Source organism: Antechinus flavipes, chromosome 3 (genome assembly GCF_016432865.1).
Source record: "Antechinus flavipes isolate AdamAnt ecotype Samford, QLD, Australia chromosome 3, AdamAnt_v2, whole genome shotgun sequence".
Taxonomy (NCBI): domain Eukaryota; kingdom Metazoa; phylum Chordata; class Mammalia; order Dasyuromorphia; family Dasyuridae; genus Antechinus; species Antechinus flavipes.
The window spans coordinates 463,422,824-463,446,836 of NC_067400.1; positions in this window are offsets into that span (position 1 = coordinate 463,422,824).

Here is a 24,013-nt window from a genome sequence, read left to right on the forward strand (position 1 = left end):
TTGTACAAACAAAGCTAATGCAAACAAAATTAGAAGAGAAGCAACAAACTGGAAAAACATTTTTACAGTTAAAGGTTCTGAGAAAGGCCTCATTTCCAAAATATATAGAGAATTGACTCTAATTTATAAGAAATCAAGCCATTCTCCAATTGTTAATGGTCCAAGGATATGACCAGACAATTTTCAGATGATGAAATTGAAGCTATTTCCACTCATATGAGTGTTCCAAATCATTATTGTTCAGAGAAATTCAAATTAAGACAACTCTGAGATATCACTATACAGCTATTAGATTGGCTAAGATGACAGGAAAAAATAATGATGAATGTTGGAGGGAATGCAGGAAAACTGGGACACTGATGCATTGTTGGTGGAGTTGTGAACAAATACAACCATTCTGGAGAGCAATCTGGAATTATGCCCAAAAAGTTATCAAATTGTGCATATCCTTTGATCTAGCAGTGTTACTACTGGGCTTATATCCCAGAGAAATACTAAAGAAGGAAAAGGGACCTGTATGTGCCAAAATGTTTGTGGCAGCCCTATTTGTAGTGGCTAGAAACTGGAAAATGAATGGATGCCCATCAATTGGAGAATGGCTGAGTAAATTGTGGTATGTGAATGTTATGGAATATCATTGTTCTGTAAGAAATAACCAGCAGGATGAATATAGAAAGTCCTGGAGAGACTTACATGAACTGATGCTAAGTGAAATGAGCAGAACTAGGAGATCATTATCTTCAACAATGACACTGTATGAGGATGTATTCTGATGGAAATGGATATCTTTGATAGAAAGAAGATCTAACTCAGTTCCAACTGATCAATGATGGACAGAAGCAGCTATACCCAGAGAAGGTACACTGGAAAATGAATATAAACTGTTTGCAGTTTTGTTTTTCTTTCCAGGCTATTTTTACCTTCTGAATCCAATTCTCCCTGTTCAACAAGAGAACTGTTCTGTTCTGCACACATATATTGTATCTAGGACATACTATAACATATTTAACATGTATAAGACTGCTTGCCATCTGGGGGTAAGGGTGGAAAGAGGGAAGGGAAAAGTCAGAACAGAAGGGATAATGTTGCAAAAAATTACCCAGACATATGTTCTGTCAATAAAAACTTATAAAAAAAAAAAAAAAAAGAAAAAGAAATTTTCTCAGCAAGGATACTGGAGTGTTTTATCATTTCCTTCCCCAGCTCATTTGACAGTTGAGTAAACTGAGGTTAACAGTGTTAAGTGACTTGCCCAAGGTCCCACAGCTAGTAAGTATTTGAGACCAGATGTGAACTAAGGTTCTCCTAACTACAGAATTCATGTTCTAAAGCTGATTAAATTATTTGTCCCTTAAGAGATAGGATCATGGTGCATTCTTTTTCTCTTTATATATCATAGCACTCAGCATGGTATTCTGCTCACAGTAGATTCTTTATAAATATTGAATGAATGAATATACCAATGTCTTTTATATCTTATTGTATGAAATAGATTCATTACTTTAAAAACATATTTGTAAGTTATATTTTGTAAATTGGAATAAAGTATAAATTAACTAGTTATTTAAATGTATGGTACTGCTATTTTGCAAAGCAAAGAATCTCTCCAAGGAGATGGGGGAGTTGGCATAGATCTGGATTTTTATATAAGGAAATTGCTAAAATCTAGTTATACTTGAAGAAAGTTGGATATTCCAAATGTGAAGGTATTATCTCAGCACAGGAGTTCAGTTCAAAACAAAGCAATGTATTTACTAAAACAATTGTTGGCCTTTGCATATCACCATAGTCTTAAATCTCCCTAGGGTTTTTCCTCTGCTACCTTCCTATAAAGGAAAGGAATGTGTGTATGTCTGACTGTATATATGTGTATTTAGTATACTATAGATGATAAAAAGTGATAGATAATAACTCGCAAATTTTACTAATAGTTCTCTTCTCTCCTTGAGAGGAGGAGTAGGGTGATTATTAGAATATACAATTGGAAAAACGCCAGGTTCACTCTCTATCTAGAGACTTGAAAACCAAAGCTAGGCAAAGAGTGATTGGTAGCTCCAAGAATACATTGAACCACTGTTGAGATGTGGATTAGGTGGGAGGAGAAGAGTTCACTAATCTAATTGTTCCATTTATTCCAGGTAAGCCCCCAAAACCTGTAGGGGTCTTGAAGGACTATTTCCCAGAATATTTTGGTGAAGTAGAAACCACCTAGTATGACTCTTGGATTCTGTCTTCATGCAGCTAATCACTTGAGGGATCTTACCTGTCCACCTGAGGTGTTCACTGAGCTGAACTGTTGCCTTGAATTTAAAGTGGGCCCTCCAGGATGCCAGCAGGGTTGTCTTTAAGTTATGTTTGTTTCCAACTGGGTTCACTCTGGTTTTCATTTATGCTAATAGGGCACTCTCAAAGTCCTGGGGTCTTAAGAGATACTCTTGGATATCAGAATTTCCACAGCTCTGGTTTTAAAGAAAACTGAGGAGGAATGGGGCTGGAGTGAAGAAAGGGAAATAAGAGACAGGCCCTTGGTATCTTGTCCCATACCATGAAGAAATCCCCAATTGTTAAGTATACTTTCATAGTTGAAATTTACAAAAAAAAAAAAAAATCAGATCATCTTCTTTTTCATTTTACTTAATCTTTGCTTCAGTACTCCACATTTTATTATACTCCAATCCCAATCATCGTTTTATATCATAAGTGAAAAGAAGGAAAGTGAAGGAAAAGGATGAGAAAGGACAGAAGGGAAAAGAAAAAATGTTGAGAAGTAGGAGGATTATCCTAAAGTGCTTAAGTAAGCACTGAAATGGGGTAATGGAATTGGAGTTTACTGGGCAAAGAACAAAGACATGAGTCTCCTATTTTTTTTTCTTTTTAAAAATTAATAATTTTAACATTCTTTTATTTTAAATTTTTAGTTCCAAATTCTCTCCCTTTTCTCTCACCCTTCTTCCACAATAATATATCAATTAAATATGTGAAATAAAATAAAATATATTTCCATATTAGCCATATTTTTTTTAAAAAAAGGAAAAAAAACTAAGAAAGAGAAAATTATACTTCAATTTGCACTCAGAATTTATCAGTTCTTCTTCTGGGGGTGAATAGCATTTTTTCACTGAGTCCTTTCGAATTATTTTGGATTATCATTGCATTAATCAGAGTGACCAAGTCTTTCATAATTGATCACCATTACAACATTGTTGTTACTGTACATAATGATCTCTTGCTTCTCCCTTCATTTTACATCAGTTCATATAGGTCTTATCATGTTTTTCTAAAAATATCTTCTTCATAATTTTTAATTGAATAATAGTACTCCATTACAATCATATGCCACAACTTGTGCAGTCTTCAATGGAATAACATCATCTTAATTTCCAATTCTTTGCCATCACAAAAAGAGTTATTATAATACTTAGGCTCTTTTCCTTTTTCTTTCATCTCCTTGGGGTAGAGAAGTAAAAGTGAGTAGTATTGCTGAGTCAAAGAGAATGCAGTTTTATAGCTCTTTGGAAATAGTTCCAAATCCTTCTCTAGAATGATTTGGACACTCATGAATCTACCAAGTTTACCTATTTTCCCCTACTCTTTACATCATTTGTCATGTCAGATAGGCATGAAGTGGTAACTCAGAGATATTTTAATCTGATTTTTTTCTTATCAATAGTGATTTAGAGCATTTTTATACAACTGTAGAGAATTTTGATTTCTTCTTTTGAAAACATCCTGTTCATATCATCTTAACATTTATCAATTGGAGAATGACTCTTATTTTCATAAATTTGACTCAGTTCTCTATTTGAGAAATGAAGTCTTTATCACACACTTGCAATAAAATTTTGGGGTATTGTTTAATTGTCTAGGTAACTTTTAGCAATATATAGTTACTCTGACTTTTAATTAGGTTTGTTTTTGTTTTTTCTTTGTCTGAAATCATGATTGCTATCCCTGACTTTTTTACTTCATCTAAAACATAATAGATTCTGTTCTAGCCCTTTATTTTCATTTTGTGTATGCCTCTCTTGAAAAAGTAAGTCTCTTGTAAATAACACATTTCTGGTTTCTAATCTGCTATCTATTTCTGTTGTATTTATGAATGAGTTCATCCCATTCACATTCACAGTTCTGATTATTGTTTTATTTCCCTTCATTCTATTTTCTTCTCTTTCTCTCTCTCTCTCTCTCTCTCTCTCTCTCTCTCTCTCTCTCTCTCTCTTTCTCTCTCTCTCTTTACTGTGTCCCTTAATTCTCCCTTCTTCCTATTTCCCAGTTAAGTAAGATAGAGTCCCTAGATCACTGCCTTGTTGTGGCAGAGGGGCTTGTACAGTTCAATTAAACTATAAGCTATGCCAAGCAAAGTTAAGATAGAGAATTTATAGTACAGAATTCTGACAAAAGGTGATCCACTGGAAAAGTAAACGACAAACCACTCTAGAGCCTTTGCCAAGAAAATTCCATAATAAAAGATATGACATGAGAAGATGAACCCCTCAGGTCAAAAAATGTCCATCTAACACACTACTGGGGAAGACTAGATTTACTTAGTACTAGAATTACTACTGAAGCAATTGGATGAAAACTGAAAGAAACCTCAGGCTCTGAATATGTCTGATAATGAAAGGAAAGTCTGATGCTATAAAGATCAATGTAAGATCTATGAAGCAAAGTAAGCTGGGTGTGATCAAGCAGGAAATGGAAAGAATAAACATTGATATTTTGGATGTCACTGAATTTAAATAAATGAAAACGGGTGGATTTAATTCAGGTGATCACCACATATACTACTGTGGGCAAAAATCCCTTAGAAGAAATGGAGTAGCTTTCCTAGTCAATAAAAAGAAAAGTGAGAAAAGGAATACTGGGGAATAATCTTATAAATGACAAAATGATATCTGTTTGAATCTAAGACAAATCTTCAATATCATAATACAAATCTACCCTCCAACCACTGATGTCAAAGAGGTCAAAGTAGATCAGTTCTATGAAAACCTACAACATCTTCTAGAAATAACACACACACACATACAACACATCACATCACATCACGTTCATCATAGATCGGAATTCTAAAATAGAAATCAAAAGATAACTGGAACAACAAACAACAGGCAAGTTTGGCTTTTGAGTACAAAATGAAGTAGGGGAGAGACTAATAGAGTTTTGTCAGATTAACTCAATTGTCTTAACAAACATTTTTTCTAATACCTCATAAAATAACTCTACACATGAGTATCAACAGATGATCAATATTCAAATCAGGTAGAGAAGCTCTATACAGTCACTTAAAAAAAGACCTGGAGGTGATGATAGCCCACATCATTAGCTTCTTATTGTAGAGTTCAGACTTAAATTGAAGAAAGTAGGAAAATTGTTACAAGGTATAGTCAGGAGTTAAATAACATCCTTTATAAATATGAAGTGAAAGTGATAAAGGATTAGGTCTAGTACTGTGGACAGAGGTTATTGTATAGAAGATGGCAATGAAAAGCCTCCCAAAGAAAAATAAGGGCAAGAAAGCTAAATGGATGGCTGGTAAGACTGTATTTAAAGACTTGATAATAAGGAAAAAAGTAGAACAAAAGAGAAAGGGAAAAAAGGAAAGATATATTCAACTAAATGTAGAATTTCAGAGAATAGTAAGGAGAGATAAGGTTTTCCTAAATGAGCAATGCAAAGAAATAGAAAAAAAAAAAAAGAATGGGAAAAACAAGCAATCTTCCAAGAAAATTAGATATATCAAGGAACGTTTTATGCAAAAACGTGTATGATGAAAGACAAAAATACAGGAACTTTACAGAAGTAGAGGAGATTAAGAAGTGGCAAGAATGCACAAAAGAACTATACAAAAAAGGCATTAACATCACTGATAACCATAATGGTGTGGTTACTGATCTAGAGCCAGACAGCCTGAAGAATAAAGTCAAGTGGGCCTTAAGTAGCATTACTAATAATAAGATTAGTGGAGGTGATGGAATTCCAAATGAGCAATTTCAATCCCAAAAGATGATACTGTTAAAATGTTGCACTCAATATGCCAGCAAATTTGAAAACCAGGACAGTGACCACTGGATTGGAAAAAATCAGTTTATATTCCAATCTCTAAAGATGGTTAATGGTCAATGAATTTTCAAATTACCAAACAATTTCACATACCAAACTTATTTCACATGCCAGCAAGATTATGCTTAATATTTTGCAAGATGGATTCAGCAATATATAAACCAAAAATTACAAGAGCAGCCTAGTTAGAGACAGAGGAACTAGAGACCAATTATAAAAATTCACCGAATTATGGAGAAGTAAAGAAAGTTTCCTTCCCCCAAAAAACACCTACTTATGCTTCATTTGTCTATAATGAATAATTTAATTGTGGGGTTCCCAACAAAATGTGGCAATTCCTCAAAACTATAGGAGTTATTTACATAGGATCATCTTACTTTCTGAAAAACCTATATGTAGTCCAAGAAATAACAATTAGAACCAAATATGGAACAACTGATTGATTTAAAATTGAGGGGAGAAAATGTGGTAAGGCTATATATTGTCACTTCCATTTATCTAGTTTATATGCAGAATGTACACAAAATGTCAGGCTTCGTGAATCAAAAACTGAACTTAAGATTACTGGGGAAATATCAACAATCTCAGATATGCAGATATGTTAAACCTTGGCAACTAGTCCCATCACTAATGGGAGAAAAAAAAATGGAAGCAGTGGCAGATTTTATGTACTCTTAGACTCCAAGCTCACTGCAGATAGTGATTGAAATTATAAAGTTAAAAGATGCTTAATCTTTGGAAAGAAAGCTATGGTAAATCCAGACAGCATACTAAGAAGGAGAGACCTCATTTTGCCAATAAACATCCATATTATCAAAGCTTTGTAGCAATATATGGTTGTGAAGACTGGACTATAAGGAAGGCTGAATATTGCAAAATCAGCACTTTTGAATTGTGATGCTACAAAAGACTTTTGAGGGGGAGGATTCTGGGAAGATGGCAGAGTAGGTTGGTAAATTTCAAGCTCTCCAGATTTCCCCCACAAATAGAACACATTTATAATTCAGGGTGAACCTAATCTGGTGAAAAACTAAGGAGACCTGGGGCAGAACTGGAGTCCTCCTGATATAACCCAAGATTAGAAGAAAGACTTGGAACTAGGGATTAACCCCTGTGGAGTGCAAATACATCGGGGCTGGCTCTGCAGAAACATGGAGTCTCCTTGGTCTCACTAGGTTTGTTTGGAACCTCAGCAGGAATCACAGAGATTTTTACCTCCTGCGCTATTTGTGAAATTAAGGTTTGAGTCCAGGAAGACTGAGGGAATCTCAACTGATTGGGAACTCCAGGCCCAACTGTTCTGCAAGAAGGACCCAGCACCCTGTGAATGAAGAAATAGTGGGGCAGGGATGTTGCTGGCTGTGGACACTTTCTGGAGGTTGGAGTTCTTGATTTGGAGTTCTTGGTCAGAGGGAAAAGCTGAGGTGAAGTCAGAATCATCATCCCTCCAGGATCACCCCAGGATTAGAGGTGCTTATTCTAATACCTCTAAAGGAAAAAAATGAACCAAAAAAAAAAGAATCCCACTATAGAAACATACTATGGGAACAGGGAAGACTGTTCGTTTTCAGAAGAAAACATTGAAATAAAAAAAAAAAAAAAAAAGCTTCTACCCCAAAGAATAATGTGAAATGGCTTCCTGTCCAAAGAGAATTTCTAAAAGAACTCAAAAAATAATTTTAAAATCAAGCGAGAAATCTTGAGGAAAAACTCAAAACAAAACAATAAATAAATAAATAAATACCATCCAAAAAAAAAAAAAAAAGATTATGGAAAAAAAAAAGTTAACCAACTAGAAAAGAAGATACAGAGTCTAAAAGATGAAAATAACTTTTTGAAAATTAGAATTGGACAAGGGGAAGCTAGTGAAGCTATGGAAGACCAAGAAATAACAAAATAGATTATAAAGAATGAAAAAAAAAATGAATGTGAAACACCTTATAAGAAAAATGACAAATCTGGAGAACAGATAAAGAAGAAAAAATATAAGAATAATTGGACTGCCTGAAAGTTGTGACCATTATAATGCAAGAAATAATACAAGAAAATTGTCTTGGAGTGATAGAACAGAAGGAGAAAGTAGAAATAGAAAAAAAAAAAATCTCCTATCCCTGATTATCACCTCAACAAGAGCCATTGTGGAAAACACATAGAAACATTATTGCCAAATTTAGAAACTCCCAGATTAAACATTTTTTTTTTCAAGAAACAAGAAAAAAATTCAAATATGCTGAAACTACAATTAAAATTGTATAGGACTTATCAGTAGAGACAATAAAAGACCTCAGATCCCAGAATCATACCTACCAATAATCAAAAGAACTATGTCTATGGCCAAAAATGTCATATCCAGCAAAATTATAATATTGAATGAGAAAAAAAATGGTCATTCAACAATTTTGCAGATTTTCAGAAATTTATATTGTTTATATTTATTATCAGAACTCAACTGAAAATTTAACAAATAAAAGCCAATACCAAAGATCAATTATATAGAACTCAACATGGATGAATAATTTTTTTTTTTTTAATAAATGGGAAATGAAGGCCATATGCTTAACATTGTCATCAACAATGGAGAAGCTCAAAAGAAATATTGGAGCAGAGTTAAGGCAAAAATAGTAATTCTACAAATGAGGTGCCACATAATGAGATGACAAGACTCATTCTTTTATCTCTCTTATTTTCCTTTTGAACTCTTTTATGAGCACTTCCAAAAAGCCTTTTTAAGCTTGAGACCAATTTATCTCACCCATTGAGGTTTCTTCTGTGGACATTCTGTCCTCGTTTGTGTTTTGCTCTGTCCTGTCACCAGAGTAGCTTTCTATAGTCAAGGTTCCTTTATGTTTCTTGCTCATTTTCTTTATTTTTGTTTTTCCTCCTTTTTTTTTTTTTTTTTTTTTTTTACTTTTAAGGTGGAGTTCTGCTCCTGGGGTAAAGGGGGCGCTGTCCCAAGCTTCCTGTGCAGCTCTGAGCCTTGGCTTTGAGCACAGCGCCCCCTTGTGTTTGCAGGAAGTAGCTTCGCCTGTTGTGTTCAGGAAACAGCCTGGTTTCCCCGAGTTTGCTTCTGCTCTGGGACTGGAGGCTGCCCGCGTGCTGAGCTCCTCTCCTGAGCCAGGACTGAGGGGCTTAGATACCGATCTGCGGTGGTTAAGACTCTCTCCCAGAGCCTATCTGACTGGGGATGAACATCCTTTTCACCTTAGTAAGGCTGATCTTTCTAAAAGTTTTGCCGGTCCATCGTGAGCTGGAGAGGGGGTTTCGTTCTGTCAGACTCTGTTCAGAGGCTTGGTTTCGTGTGATTTTGGGGGGGACTGGGAGAGCTCGAGTAGTAGCTTCCTGGCTTCTCTCACCGTCTTGAATCTACCTCAGAAACTGTCTCTGTCTCTCTCTCTCTGCCTCTCTCTCTAATTTTATCTTTCTCTCTGTCTCTGATTGTCTCTCTCTCATTTTGCCTGTCTTTCTCCCTCTCTTCTTCTGTCTGTCTCTTTCATTTTGTCACTCTCCCTGTCTCCTTCTCTGTCTCTGCCTCTGTATGTGTGTGTGTCTGTTTCTGTCTCTGTCTCTCTCTCTGTGTCTCTATCCCTCTCAGTCTGTCTCTGTCTCTGTGTGTGAATTTCTCTGTCTCTATCTTTCTCTTTCACACACACACAAAATCTTTTGATAGTTCTGTCTCTCTAAAATTTGATTTCAGCCATTATTTTAAATTTGTTTGGAAGGGAATTTTGAGAGAGTTCAGTTAGGTCACTATTTATACCATCTTGGCTCCCTCTTCTATTTCTTTTCAATTTTTTTAAGATTCTACATAGAGAAAGAATTCAAACAGTAATTATAAGCAGATGAAAGACAATAAAGTTCCTGCCTTCACAGATTTTAAAAGTGGGAATGATAATATGTACGTAAATATTTATTTTTATGCAAATTTTATAATGTGAGGTAAGAGTATGAGAGGGAGTAAAGAAAGTTAGGTAAAGTTCTATAGGACACTTTAAGAAGGAGAAAATCAGGAAAGACTTAATGGCAGAAGGATAATGGTATTGAATCCTAAAGTCCAAAAATAGAGGTTTGAGGAGTGTATTCATGACAGGAGGAATATCCTACAGAAATGCATAGATGTGAGAGATGACTTCACAAGACCAGAGAATATAGACTACTTACTGATAAGAAAAAGGATATTTTATGATTCACTCGAGATGATCATTAAAATTTCAAAAGAAAAGTATGCTCATATAAACCAATAGCATGTACCCCTCCATTCTCTGAATGTATCTAAACTTAAATAGAAGTAAATAAACTGAATGGAGAAAAGACAGTCCTTAGAGCAAATTCTAACCCCTTTCCCCAATTCTCCTTGGGCTTTGATTGGCAGAATAATGTAAGAACAGGGACTAAGCTGAAAATGCTTAACTAAAGAATAAATCCTTGATTGTCTCTAAAGGGGAATTCCCAACATTCATGGGACTTTACGCTGCTAATAATACCTAACAGTTGTTAAGTTGCTTTAGAAGTAAAGAGGTAAATTTTATTTAAAAAAAAAAAAAAGGAAGGAAGGAAGGAAGGAAGGAAGGAAGGAAGGAAGGAAGGAAGGAAGGAAGAAAGGAAGGAAGGAAGGAAGGAAGGAAGGAAGGAAGGAAGGTAGGAAGGAAGGAAGGAAGGAAGAAGGAAGGAAGAAAGGAAGGAAGGAAGGAAAGGAAAAAAGGAAGGAAGGAAAGAAAGAAAGAAAGAAAGAAAGAAAGAAAGAAAGAAAGAAAGAAAAGAAAGAAAAAAGGAAGAAACAAGGAAAGAAAAGAGGAAGAAAGAAGGAAAGAAAAGAAGGAAGAAAGGAAAAAGAAGAGAAACCCCCATTTTAAATAGTATGCCCAACGGGAAGTAGAATGGGACTATAGTGGATAGAGACTTGACCTATCGAAAAACTGGTTTCTTTCCTCCAGGAAATTCAGTAAGACTGTTGTCCACCGCTCATTGTACTAAATGAACTTCTCAGTCATAACCTAAATTATGAAAGCTCCAAAGACTTGTCCATAACACCCTCTGCCAGGGGAAAATGTCCTTGATTTGGGGCATTGGCTGTGAAGGAGTTAAAGTCCTTTGTGTTAATCCTACTCTAGAATGGAAGGAGGCTGGTATAGTCCATTTTCTTGCCAGTTGTTACTTTATCCATTTTTTTTCCTTTTCCTTAATCCTTCTTCTGCTTCAGTTTATTAACAAACAGATTTGTGTGACAAAGAGCAGTTTATGTCCATTCATTATGTCCCATTGCTCTGCCATGTGCCAGGGCTGCTTCTAAGTAGGCACCTGTAAGAGCCCCATTTTTGCTTGCCACTCTTCTGCTGTTCATTATTTCCTAGTCAAGGAATTAATGTACTTTACAAGGCAAGAAAAAAAAAAATCTCTGGCACACTTTCTCATTATTAGAAATGAGTTATTTTTAGGACTTAATCCCAGGCACCTTCAGACCACTTAGCAATTGGGCAAGACAATAATGGATGCGCATGTGCACACTTAAGATAAGAGCTCAAACCTCTTGCCTTTTTGACTTGTGCATCATTTTAGAGGTTTCTTCTCCCTTCAGTGCTTCCATGTAATTGCATTTAATTTTAATGGAAGTAATTTGCCAGACAACCCACTGTTAGCTAGAAATACAGCCTCCTTATTTATGGGTTGGCAAAACGTGTGTCCTCTTTTTCTTACCTACTCCCAATGGTACACACTGAGAAATGGCTGGCAGGAGATCAAGGGCAGCATGTGAAAGGGAGTACTGATTTATTCATAGGAGGAAGGAAGAAAAAGAATATATATATATAGCACCTACTATGTGCCAAGTACTATGTTAAATACTTTTTTACAAATACCTCATTTGATCCTCACAACAACCCTGAGAGTTTAGTATTATTATTATCCCCATTTTACAATTGAGGAAACTAAGGCAAAAGAGATCACTCTTGCCCAAGGTCACACAGATAGAAAGTATCTGAAGTCAAAATCCAAACTTCCTTGCTCAGGTTCAATATTCTATCCAGTGGACACCCACATGCCTCTCATAAACAGTTTTCATAGATGTTACAAGCACCAAGGTCACCTCTGAGAATAGGAGTCTTTCTTTCTCTTGGACTCATACATATATATTACATATACATACATACATATAAAGAAATATATATATATACATATATATGTGTATGCATATATATGTATACACACACACACACATATAAATTGCAAATTTCACTTTGCTTTATCATGGGATCATAAATTTAGAGACCAGTTAGTTAATCCAGCTCCAATCATTTTCCAGATGAAAAATTTGAGACACAGAAAGTTTTAGTGACCCAGGATTGAAACTAAAAAGTTTCTAAGGCCATATTTGAATTCAGGTCTTCCTGACTCCAGGACTTTGCCTGACCCTTTCCTACCCCTTCAGATATATGCTGTTTACATTAGGCATATGTACATTCTCCTTTTTTTAAATGGAGAGCTGAGAGCTCTCTTTTAAATGACTAGAAAATTCATTTTTCCCTCCATTAAACTCTTCCCTGCTAAGAATATTTGCTTTTCACTCCCCAAAAAATGGGTTTTGTTTTGTTTTGTTTTTTTTATGGTGGTCACCATACATTCGAATAATTTAACAAGAAGTACTCATTATTCTCTTGGTCTTTGTAGTTAAACCTTCATTTGCACGGGATGGGCAGCATGGGGCAAAAACAGCACCAGCTTTTCCAAAATGATGATGAATAAAAAAATGTGGCTAAATATATGTCCTCATTACCTAATATTTACATGTATGTGTGTGCATATTTTTAAGTATCTCTTATCAACATAAGGCAGTCTTATCAATATAAGGAGGGAAGATGAGTCCTGAAAATAATTAAGAAGAATTGCTTATTAAAAAAAAAAAAGTAAAACAAACGTGTCTTAACTTGGCTAAACATCAGGATGGGGGTAGGGAGAAGGGTAAGCCAAGGGTGGAAAGGTTATATGCTATCTACCAAAAGTATTTAAAGGGTGTAAATATCACTGGAAAAAAGAAGATATTGTTTAGTGTGGTACCAGGAGGGTATAACTAGGAGTGAAGAGGTGAGATTATATGTTTAAATAAAGGTAAACTCTCTGAGCAACTGAGAAAGTTTCTTTAAAAAACATCCCTTAAAGCGTGGGGTTGGGGGAGAAGTTTTCAAAAGAAATATCCACTATCTTGTGAACACAAATGACACAGGGAATATGCTAGTATTTTCCTTACTAAATGGAGTAGTTTAGCAAATTATACCATTGTTACCTTTTTTTTTTTTTTTTTTTTTTTTTTTTTTTTTTTTTTACCCTGAGGACTTGAAAATTAACCTTAACCTTCTTATATGGAAAAAGAAAGATCTCCTTTTTTCTTCTTTCCCTAATTTTGGAGCAATTGAGCTTTCTTCATATCATATTAAAAGAATCTAACAGCTCCTAGGATCAATCTCAAACCTCTTTAAAGAGATATATTGTGATATAGAATGTAATGTAAGGCATAGATTTGGGCTTGTGTTCAAATTTTCTTTTAGGCATTTACTAGTTATGTGAACTTAATCAAGTAACAGCCTCTTTAACTTTAATCTATTTACTAAGTTTAATCATTTAATCTGTTATAGCATAGATGATAATACTTGTATTAGAAATGATTTTCTATATTTTTCATTTACCTATATGTCAGACATAATTTCTTCTGTTAGAATATAATTTTGAGTTTAGAAACTTTTTTTGAGTTTGGTTCTATGGCAAGCACCTAGCATAATATCTGATATGTAATAGGTATTTAATACATGCTTGTTGATTTATAGGCAACCAGGTGGCTCATGAATAAAGCAATGAATCTTGAGACAAGAAGATCTTAGTTCAATCATATTTCAGACACTGGAGAAGTTCTTTAACTTCTATTTACCTCAGCTATTTTCCTCAACTGCAAAACATGATTAATAACAGCACTTGCCTCCCAGGGTTTTTGAAAAGATCAAATAAGATGATATCTGTAAAATGTTTAGTACATATTAGTCACTTGATGAATATTAACTATTATTATCCAGCTCTTAGTACAGTGTCTGGCACATAAGAAATGCTTAATAAATGTTTATGGACTAAATGGTTGATTGATAAGCAACTTCCCTTGATTTTTAATCACTAGATAATCCTGTGAAAAAAATTCAGACCTGACAATTAAGAACCATACCACCTCCACATTGAATTGTTCTCCATATTGTAAAAGTATTTTTCCTTGTTCTCCTTAGTCCATGGAGACCAACATTCCTTCAAAGCCTCATCTCAGAGATTTATTAGGAGAAAATATCCAAGGAATCTAATTACACTAAGGTATAGCAAACATAATATGGAACAATCTTCTAGGATCAGTTTGGCTCCTGTTAAAGAATAAATTTCATTCATTTATTCCTTCAACAAATATTTATTTGGCTCTAACAGGGACCAAAAGCAATATGGAAAAGAGTTAAAAATGTTGCATCTCCACTCATGAGCTCAGCCTTAAATGTTTAAATTTCAACAGATACTTTAATTTAGGTCACATTTTCATAGAACTTCATGGTTTACAAAATAATATTACTTATTATTATTGTTATAGCTTTATTTACAAAACATATGCAGGGATAATTTTTCAACATTGACCCTTACAAAACTTTCTGCTCCAACTTTTCCCCTCCTTCTCCCCACCCCCTCCCCTAAATGGCAGGTAGTCCATTACATGTTAAATATGTTAAGTAAATGTTAAATCAAATATATATATATTTATACAGTTATCTTGCTACACAAGAAAAATTGGATTTAGAAAGAAAGAAAAAACTGAGAAGGAAAACAAAAATGCAAGCAAACAATAACAGAAATGCTATTTTGTGGTTCACCCTCATTTCTCATAGTTCTCTCTCTGGGTGATTTTCTTCATTACTGAACAATTGGAACTAGTTTGAATCATCTCCTTGTTGAAGAGAGCCATATTCATCAGAGTTGATCATTGTATAATCTTGTTGTTGCCATGTATAAGGATCTCCTGGTTCTGCTCATTTCACTTAGCATCAATTCATGTAAGTCTCTCCAAGCCTCTCTGAAATCATCCTGCTGGTCATTTCTTTCTTTTTTTTTTTTTTTAATTATAGCTTTTTATTTACAAGATATATGCATGGGTAATTTTTCAGTATTGACAATTGCAAAACCTTTTGTTTCAACTTTTCCCCTCCTTCCCCCTCCCCCTTCCCCCAGATGGCAGGTTGACCAATACATGTTAAATATGTTAAAGTATAAGTTAAATGCAATATATGTATACATATGTAAATTGTTATTTTGTGCACAAAAAGAATCGGACTTTGAAATAGTGTACAATTAGCCTGTGAAGGAAATCAAAAATGCATAGAGGGATTGGGAATTCTATGTAGTGGTTCATAGTCATCTCCCAGAGTTCTTTCCCTGGGTGTAGCTGGTTCAGTTCATTACTGCTCCATTGGAACTAATTTGGTTCATCTCATTGTTGAAGAGGGCCATGTCCATCAGAATTGATCGTCATATAGTACTATTGTTGAAGTACATAATGATCTTCTTATCCTGCTCACTTCACTCCTGCTGGTCATTTCTTACAGACCAATAATATTCCATGTTTATATATCACAATTTATTCAGCCATTCTCCAATTGATGAGCATCCATTCAGCTTCTAGCCACTACAAAAAGAGCTATCACAAACATTTTTGCAAATGTGGGTCCCTTTCCCTTCTTTAAAATCTCTTTGGGATATAAGCACAGTTTGATAACTTTTTGAGCATAGTTCCAAATTGCTCCAGAATGATTGGGTTTGTTCACAATTCCACCAACAATGTATCAGTGTCCCCATTTTCCCACATCCCCTCCAACATTCCGCATTATCTTTCCCTGTCATTCTAGCCAATCTGACAGGTATATAGTGGTATCTCAGAGTTGTCTTAATTTGCATTTCTCTGATCAATAATGATTTGGAGCACCTTTTCATATGATTAGAAATAGTTTCAATTTCTTCATCTGAAAATTATCTGTCCATATCCTTTTGCCATTTATCAATTGGAGAATGGCTTGATATCTAATACATTTGAGTCAATTCTCTATATATTTTGGAAATGAGGCCTTTATCAGAATCTTTGGATGTAAAAATGTTTTCCCAGTTTATTGATTCCTTTCTAATCTTGTCAGCATTAGTTTTGTTTGTCCAAAATCTTTTTAACTTAATGTAATCAAAATTACCTATTTTGTGATCAGTAATGATCTCTAATTCTTTTTTGTATGCAAAGTCCTTCCTCCTCCACAGGTCTGAGAAGTAAAGTATCCTATGTTCTTCTAATTTATTTATAATCTCATTCTTTATGGCTAGGTCATGAACCCATTTTGACCTTATCTTGGTGTACGGTGTTAAGTGTGGGTCAATGCTTAGTTTCTGCCATACTAATTTCCAATTTCCCCAGTAATTTTTGTCAAATAATACGTTCTTATCCCCAAAACTGGGGTCTTTGGGTTTGTCAAACACTAGATTATTAAAGTTATTGGCTGTTTTGTTGTGGATTATTTCTGATAGCTTTTTAGTTGGTTCTGTGGGGTTCTCTAAGTATACCATCATATCATCTACAAAGAGTGATAATTTGGTTTTGTCATTACCTACTCTAATTCCTTTAATTTCTTTTTCATCGCTTATTGGCGAAGACAGCACTTCTAATACAATATTGAACGGTAATGGTGATAGTGGGCAATTTTGTTTCACTACTGATCTTATTGGTCAGTTTATCCCCATTACATATGATGCTTACTGATGGTTTTAAATAGATGCTACTAACAATTTTGAAGAAAAGTCCATTATTCCTATATTCTCTAGTGTTTTTAATGGGAATGGGTGTTGGATTTTATCAAATACTTTTTCTATAACTATTGAGATGATCATATGGTTTTTGTTAATTTGGTTATTAATATAATCAATTATGATAATAGTTTTACTATTACACTATTATTGAACTAGCCCTGCATTCCTGGTATAAATCCTACTTGGTCATGGTGTATTATCCTGGGGATGATTTTCTGTAATTTTTTTTAATATTTTATTTAAGACTTTTGTATCAATATTCATTAGGGATATTGGTCTATAATTTTCTTTCTCTGTTTTTGTTCTACCTGGTTTAGGTATCAGTACCATGTCTGTATTATAAAAGGAATTTGGTAGGACTCCTTCATTCCCTATTTTTCAAATAGTTTATATAGTATTGAGGTTAATTGTTCTTTAAATGTTTGGTAGAATTCACCTATAAATCCAGCTGGTGTTGGGGATTTTTTCTTAGGGAGCTGATTAATAGTTTGTTTTATTTCTTTTTCTAAAATGGGATTATTTATGTAATTTATTTTCTTTTATATTAATCTGGGCAATATATTTTTGTAGGCATTCATCCATTTCCCTTAAGTTATCAAATTTATTGGCATAAAGTTGAGCAAAGTAACTCCTAATTATTGCTCTAATTTCCTCTTAATTACTGAAAAGTTTTCCCTTTTCATTTTTAAGACTAACAATTTGATTTTTCTTTTCTTTTTCTAATCAAATTTACCAAATGTTTATCTATTTTATTGGGGTTTTTTCATAAAACCAACTCTTAGTTCTATTTATTAATTCAATAGCTTTTTTTATTTTTAATCTTATTAATCTCTTTTTTTATTTTTAGAATTTCAAGTTTAGTATTTGATTGGGGAGTTTAATTTGCTTTTTTTCTAGCTTTTTTAATTGCAAACCCAATTCATTGATCTTTTCTTTCTCTATTTTATGCAAGTAGGCCCCTAGAAATATAAATTTTCCCCTTATTACCACTTTGGCTGCATCCCACAAATTTTAGTATGTTGTCTCATTATTGTCATTATCTTGAATGAAATTATTGATTGTGTCTATGATTTGCTGTTTCGCCCATTCATTTTTTAGGATGTGTAATGGGCCAGAACTCTGGAGAAATATACTTAAAGCTCAGTATGATTCATTTAATCCTCCAACAAGTTGTTAACTCAGTGGAATTGATGAGACAATGGTAATCTACTTTACATATACTTAGTACTTAGCATGGTGATGTAATTGTTCTACAATTGATGTAATTGTAATAGGATATTTAAACTGAGGACAAAGTCAGGCATAGATGATTCCATCTTTGATCAGCCTCGTGGTGGCTCTCCTGTCTCTTGCACTTTGGGAGCGACTGGTTCAGACTGGAAGACTGAAGGAGACAATAAAGACTTTGGATTCTATTCCTGACCATTTTCATGGTTATTATTCTGCTGAGACCAAGGCTGGTCCTGAGACCTCCAGAAAGCTAATGAGAATATTACAAGAATGAGATTATTTAGTTTCCAATTACTTTTTGGTCTATTTTCCCCTAGCTTTTTATTAAATGTAATTTTTATTGCATCATGATCTGAAAAGGATGCATTTACTATTTCTGCTTTTCTGTATTTGATTTTGAGGTTTTTATGTCCAAATTTATGGTCAATTTTTGTATAGGTTCCATGAACTGTTGAAAAGAAAGTGTACTCTCTTCTGTTCTCCATTCAATTTTCTCCCAAAGATCTATCATACCTAACTTTTTAAGTATTCTATTTACCTCTTTAACTTCTTTCTTAGTTATTTTGTGGTTTGATTTCTCTAGTTCTGAGGTTGAGATCTCTCGCTATTATAGTTTTACTGTCTCTCTCTTCTTGTAGCTCTCTTAATTTCTCCTTTAGGAATTTAGATGCTATACTATTTGGTGCATATATGTTTAGTATTGACATTGCTTCATTATCTATAGTATCCTTTATCAAGATATAATGCCCTTCCTTATGTCTTTTAATTAGATCAATTTTTGCCTTTGCTTAATCTAAGATCAGGATTGGCTACCCTTGCTTTTTTGACTTCACCTGAAGCATAATAGATTCTGCTCCAACTTTTTACCTTTACTTTGTATATATCACCCTGCTTTAAATGTGTTTCCTGTAAACAACATATTGTAGGATTCTGGCTTGTAATCCAATCTGCTATCTGCTTCCGCTTTATAGGGGAGTTTACCCCATTCACCTTTATGGTTATAATGAATAATTTTGTATTTCCTGCCTTCTTATTATCCCTAGATTATATTTTTCTCTTTCCTTTTCCCCTTACTCCCTTTCCCAGTATTAATTTATGGACATCACTTGCCTCAAGCAGCCCTCCCCTTTTACAATCCCTCCCCTTTTCTTATACCCTTCCTCCATTATTTCTGTATTCCTTTCTATTTACCCGACCCCTTCCCTTATCACTTCTCCCCTCCCACTTTTCAATGAGGTGAGAGAAGTTTCTCTGTAAACCAAATATATCTAATATTTTCTCTTTAAGCCAAATCTGATAAGAGTAAGATTCACATAATGTTCATCCTCCTCCCTTCTTTCTCTCAGATACAATAGGTTTCCTTTACCCCTTCTTGAGATGTAATTTCCATCTTTTTATCTCCACTTTTCCCTTTTTATGGTACAATCCCCTTTTTACCTCTAGCTCCTTTTTTATTTTATAACAGTAAAATCAAATTACACATGCATCTTCTATGAATACCCATAACAAAAATACAGTTCTCAAGAGTTCTTTTTATCTTTTTATGCTTCTCTTGAGTCTTTTATTTGGAGGTTACATTTTTTGTTTAGCTCTGTTTTGGGTTTTTTTTTTTTTTTAATCAGAAATAAATGGAATTCACCTGTTTTGTTAAATGCCCATCTTCTTCCCTGGAAGAAAATGCTCAGTTTAGCTGGGTAGTTTATTCTTGGCTTCATTTCAAATCCCTTTGCCTTTTGGAATATCAGATTCTAGACTCTTTGATCCTTTAATATGGAAGCTGCTAGATCCTGAGTAATCCTTATTGTGGCTCCTTGATATTTGAATTTTTTTTTCTGGCTGCTTGTAATGTTTTTTCCTTGGTCCTATAGTTCTGAAATTTCATCACAATATTCCTTGAAGTTTTAATTTTGGGTTCACTTTCAGGAGGTGTTTGATGAATTCTTTCAATGGGTATTTTTACCTTCTGATTCTATGACATCTGGGCAGTTCTCTTTCATGATTTCTTGAAAAATATTGTCTAGGCTCTTTTTTTCATCATGATTTTCAGGGAGTCCAATAATCCTTATATTATCTCTTCTTGATCTATTTTCCAGGTCTGTTGTTTTCCCAAATAGGTATTTAACATTTTTTTTTATTTCTTCTTTTCTTTCTTTCTTTCTTTCTTTCTTTTTTTTTTTTTTTTGGTTTTGCTTGACTGATTCTTGATGTCCCCTGGAGTCATTCATTTCCATTTGTTCAGTTCTGAGGTTTTATGAATTATTTTCTTCATTTTTTTTTACTTCTTTTTGTATTTGTCCAACTGAGTTTTTAAATGAGTTGTTTTGTTCTATGGATTTTTTTTTCTATTTCACAGATTTTTCTTTTAAGGAATTATTTTCTTTTTCTAATTCACAAGTTCTGTTTTCTTTGGAATTCTTTACCTTTCTCATTTCACATTTCAGGGAGTTGTTTTCTTTTTCCACTTTATCAAATCTTTCTTTTAATGAGTTATATGCCTTTTCTAAACCCTCTTGCAGAGTTTTCCTTTCCTTTCCCCATTTTCCTTCTAGCTCTCTTTTAAAATCCTTTTTAATTTCTTCTAGGAGAGCCTTGTGTGGTGGAGACCAGATTATATCACCCTTTGGGGCTTCATCTGGAGATAATCTGCTTTTAGTCTCCTCAGGATTTGGAATCTGTTCTCTTTTACTATCAAAGTTGTCTATAGTTTGAGCTCCCTTTGCCTTTTTGCTCCTTTTTTTAAAAAGTTGGGATTTGCTTTTAGGGCAAGGAGGCTCCAAGCTTCTTCTATAGACCAAGACACAACCATGGCTGTGCTGGAAGGGCAAAGTAGCCAAAACTGCTGTAGATTCCTCCTGGTAGATTCTCCACCCTACAGAGATCACACCCCATCCCAGGTCTGCTCAGCATGAGCTGGCCTCTGTGCCTGGCCTCCTCCCTTGCCCCACCAAAATAGACCTTTTCTAGTGATCTTTGAAATTATCTTCTGCTAGTAATTTGGTGCACTCCCAGTGTTCATGGATTCTGCCAGTCCAGCACTATTTCAGAGGCTGAATTTCAAAATTAGTAGGAGAGCTCAGAAAGAAGTGTGTGTCCTCTCCGCTATCTTGGCTCCACTCCCCCTCCCCCCCAAAAAACTAATATTACTTTCAAAGTAGATGGTACAAGAATTATTGTTCTCATTTTACATATGTGTATCTGTGCGTGTATGTGTGTGTGTGGGGGGGGTATAGATAGATAGATAGATAGGTGCAAACTGAAGGTAAGAGATAAAAATTACTTGCCCAGAGTTACATATTTGATAAAGCGAGGTACTTTGAGGGATAGACAAGCAAGTGAAACCTATGAGATCATCTTGACTATAATCTCTCCTCAGAACTTCTTGGAAAGAATCCAGGATCTTAGGAATGTCAGTGTTCCCCAAACCCTGCCCCTTCTATCATATTTGAACAGAGAAATCATTCTGTATAAAGAAAACATTTTTATCACCACCAATAATGTATTAACAAACTGCCACTATTAGGCTAATAAACACAGGAGCCCCTACAGTGGCAGCAGCTACCCACTCTCTTAACATACCCTTACTTTTCCTAAGCCATTGTTATTGATTCCATCATCAAGCAGATGAAATAGGGAATACTCTACCACATTAATCAGAAATAAAAACACAGGGAAGAAGATCAAAAACCATAAAGTCAATGTGATGTCCTAAAAAGACCACTAGATCTCATAGAACCAACTCTTAGTTTTATTAATCAATTCAATAGTTTTTTTACTTTCAATTTTATTGATCTCACCTTTTACTTTTAGAATTTCAAGTTTAGTGTTTGACTGGGGGTTTTTAATTTGTTCCTTTTCTAGCATTTTTAATTGCAAACCCAATTCATTGACCTTCTCTTTCTCTATTTTATACAAATAGGCCTCTAGAGATATGAAATTTCCCCTTATTACCGCTTTGGCTGCATCCCATACATTTTGGTATGATGTCTCATTATTATCGTTTTCTTGGGTGAAGTTATTAATTATGTCTATGATTTGCTGTTTTACCCAATCATTCTTTAGTATGAGATTATTTAGTTTCCAATTATTTTTTGGTCTACTTCCCCCTGCTTTTTTGTTGAATGTAATTTTCATTGCATCGTGGTCTGAAAAGGATGCATTTACTATTTCTGCCTTACTACATTTGAGTTTGAGGTTTTTATGTCCTAATATATGGTCAATTTTTGTATAGGTTCCATGAACTGCTGAAAAGAAAGTGTATTCCTTTCTGTCTCCATTACATTTTCTCCAGAGATCTATCATATCTAGCTTTTCTAGTATTCTGTTTACCTCTTTAACTTCTTTCTTATTTATTTTCTGGTTTGATTTATCTAATTCTGAGAGTGCAAGGTTAAGATCTCCCACTATTATAGTTTTACTGTCTATTTCTTCTTGCAGCTCTCTTAGTTTCTCTTTTAAGAATTTAGATGCTACCCCACTTGGTGCATATATGTTTAATATAGATAGTGCTTCATTATCCATGCTACCCTTTAGCAAGATATAGTGTCCTTCCTTATCTCTTTTAATTAGGTCAATTTTTGCTTTAGCTTGATCTGAGATCAGGATGGCTACCCCTGCTTTTTTGACTTCACCTGAAGCATAGTAGATTTTGCTCCAACCTTTTACCTTTAACCTGCATGTATCTCCCCGCTTCAAGGACCACTAGATCTAATCAAAGGATCTCAAATCCCAGGTTTGGTGCTTATTTAGAATGTTACTTCATAATGGGCCTTAGATTACTTATCTGTTAAATTAAGCAAATAAATTAGTGACGTCAAACTCAAAGAAAAACTAGATCACTAAAGCATATATAAGAATCCCTGCATATTAACATTGTTGTATAATGCCACACATTGACTTAGAAAAACATATATTAATGTTATATTTTTATTTATTTTGTTGCATATTTCCAAATTATATTTTAATCTGGTTCTGGAATCACTGTGAGTGTTGTGGGTTATGTTTGGCTTGTGGTTTGGGTGTTTGAAACTTCTAGATTAGATGACATCTAAATTTCCTTCTATACAGATAGATATAACACACTCCTAGATAGAAGTCAGACATCTTCAAAATGTGCTTGGAGTGCTTGACTTGGTAGGAATTGTTTCCCCATAGGCAAATTATGGAATCCCTAGAGGCTTTGGCTCCCTCATCTATTAAACAGGAATAAATTTAATACATAATAATCTTAAGAACACAGTTCTTATTCAACATCCCTGAAATGGCCATGATATAAGAATTCAAATTTTATTTGAAGAAATTTAGGTTTGGATTTTTTATAATTCATCTTTTTTTGTTGGTTGATTTGAGGCAACTGTGTTCAGGGTCACACAACTAGAAAGTGTTAAGTGTCTGAGGCTGTATTTGAACTGAAATCCTTCTGACTTCAGGGCCAGCACTTTATCCACTGTACCATCTAACTGCCCCTGATAATTCATTTTTGGTTAGAATTGTAGAATGAAATAGTTTCAAAACAAGTTCTAGATTACTTCACATAAAATCAAAAAGTTAATACATTCTGAAGAACTTATTTTTTTTATCTTCAATATCCATCCACTTCCCCATATACAACGCATAGATTAATAAAAATTTTTGTACATATATAATATTTTCAAGAAGTTATTAACAATAAGACCTATAATTAGATTATTTTTATTCTGAAACATTGCAAACTTATCCTTTTGATGTAGGATATAAGGATAAAGAGACAAAAAGTCATGCAAGGATACTAAGTTTGTTGAAAAAAAGATAAATTGGAGTAGCTAGGTGGTGTAGTGGATAGAGAACCAGCCTTGAAGTCAGGAGGACCTGCGTTCAAATGTGAACTCAGACGCTT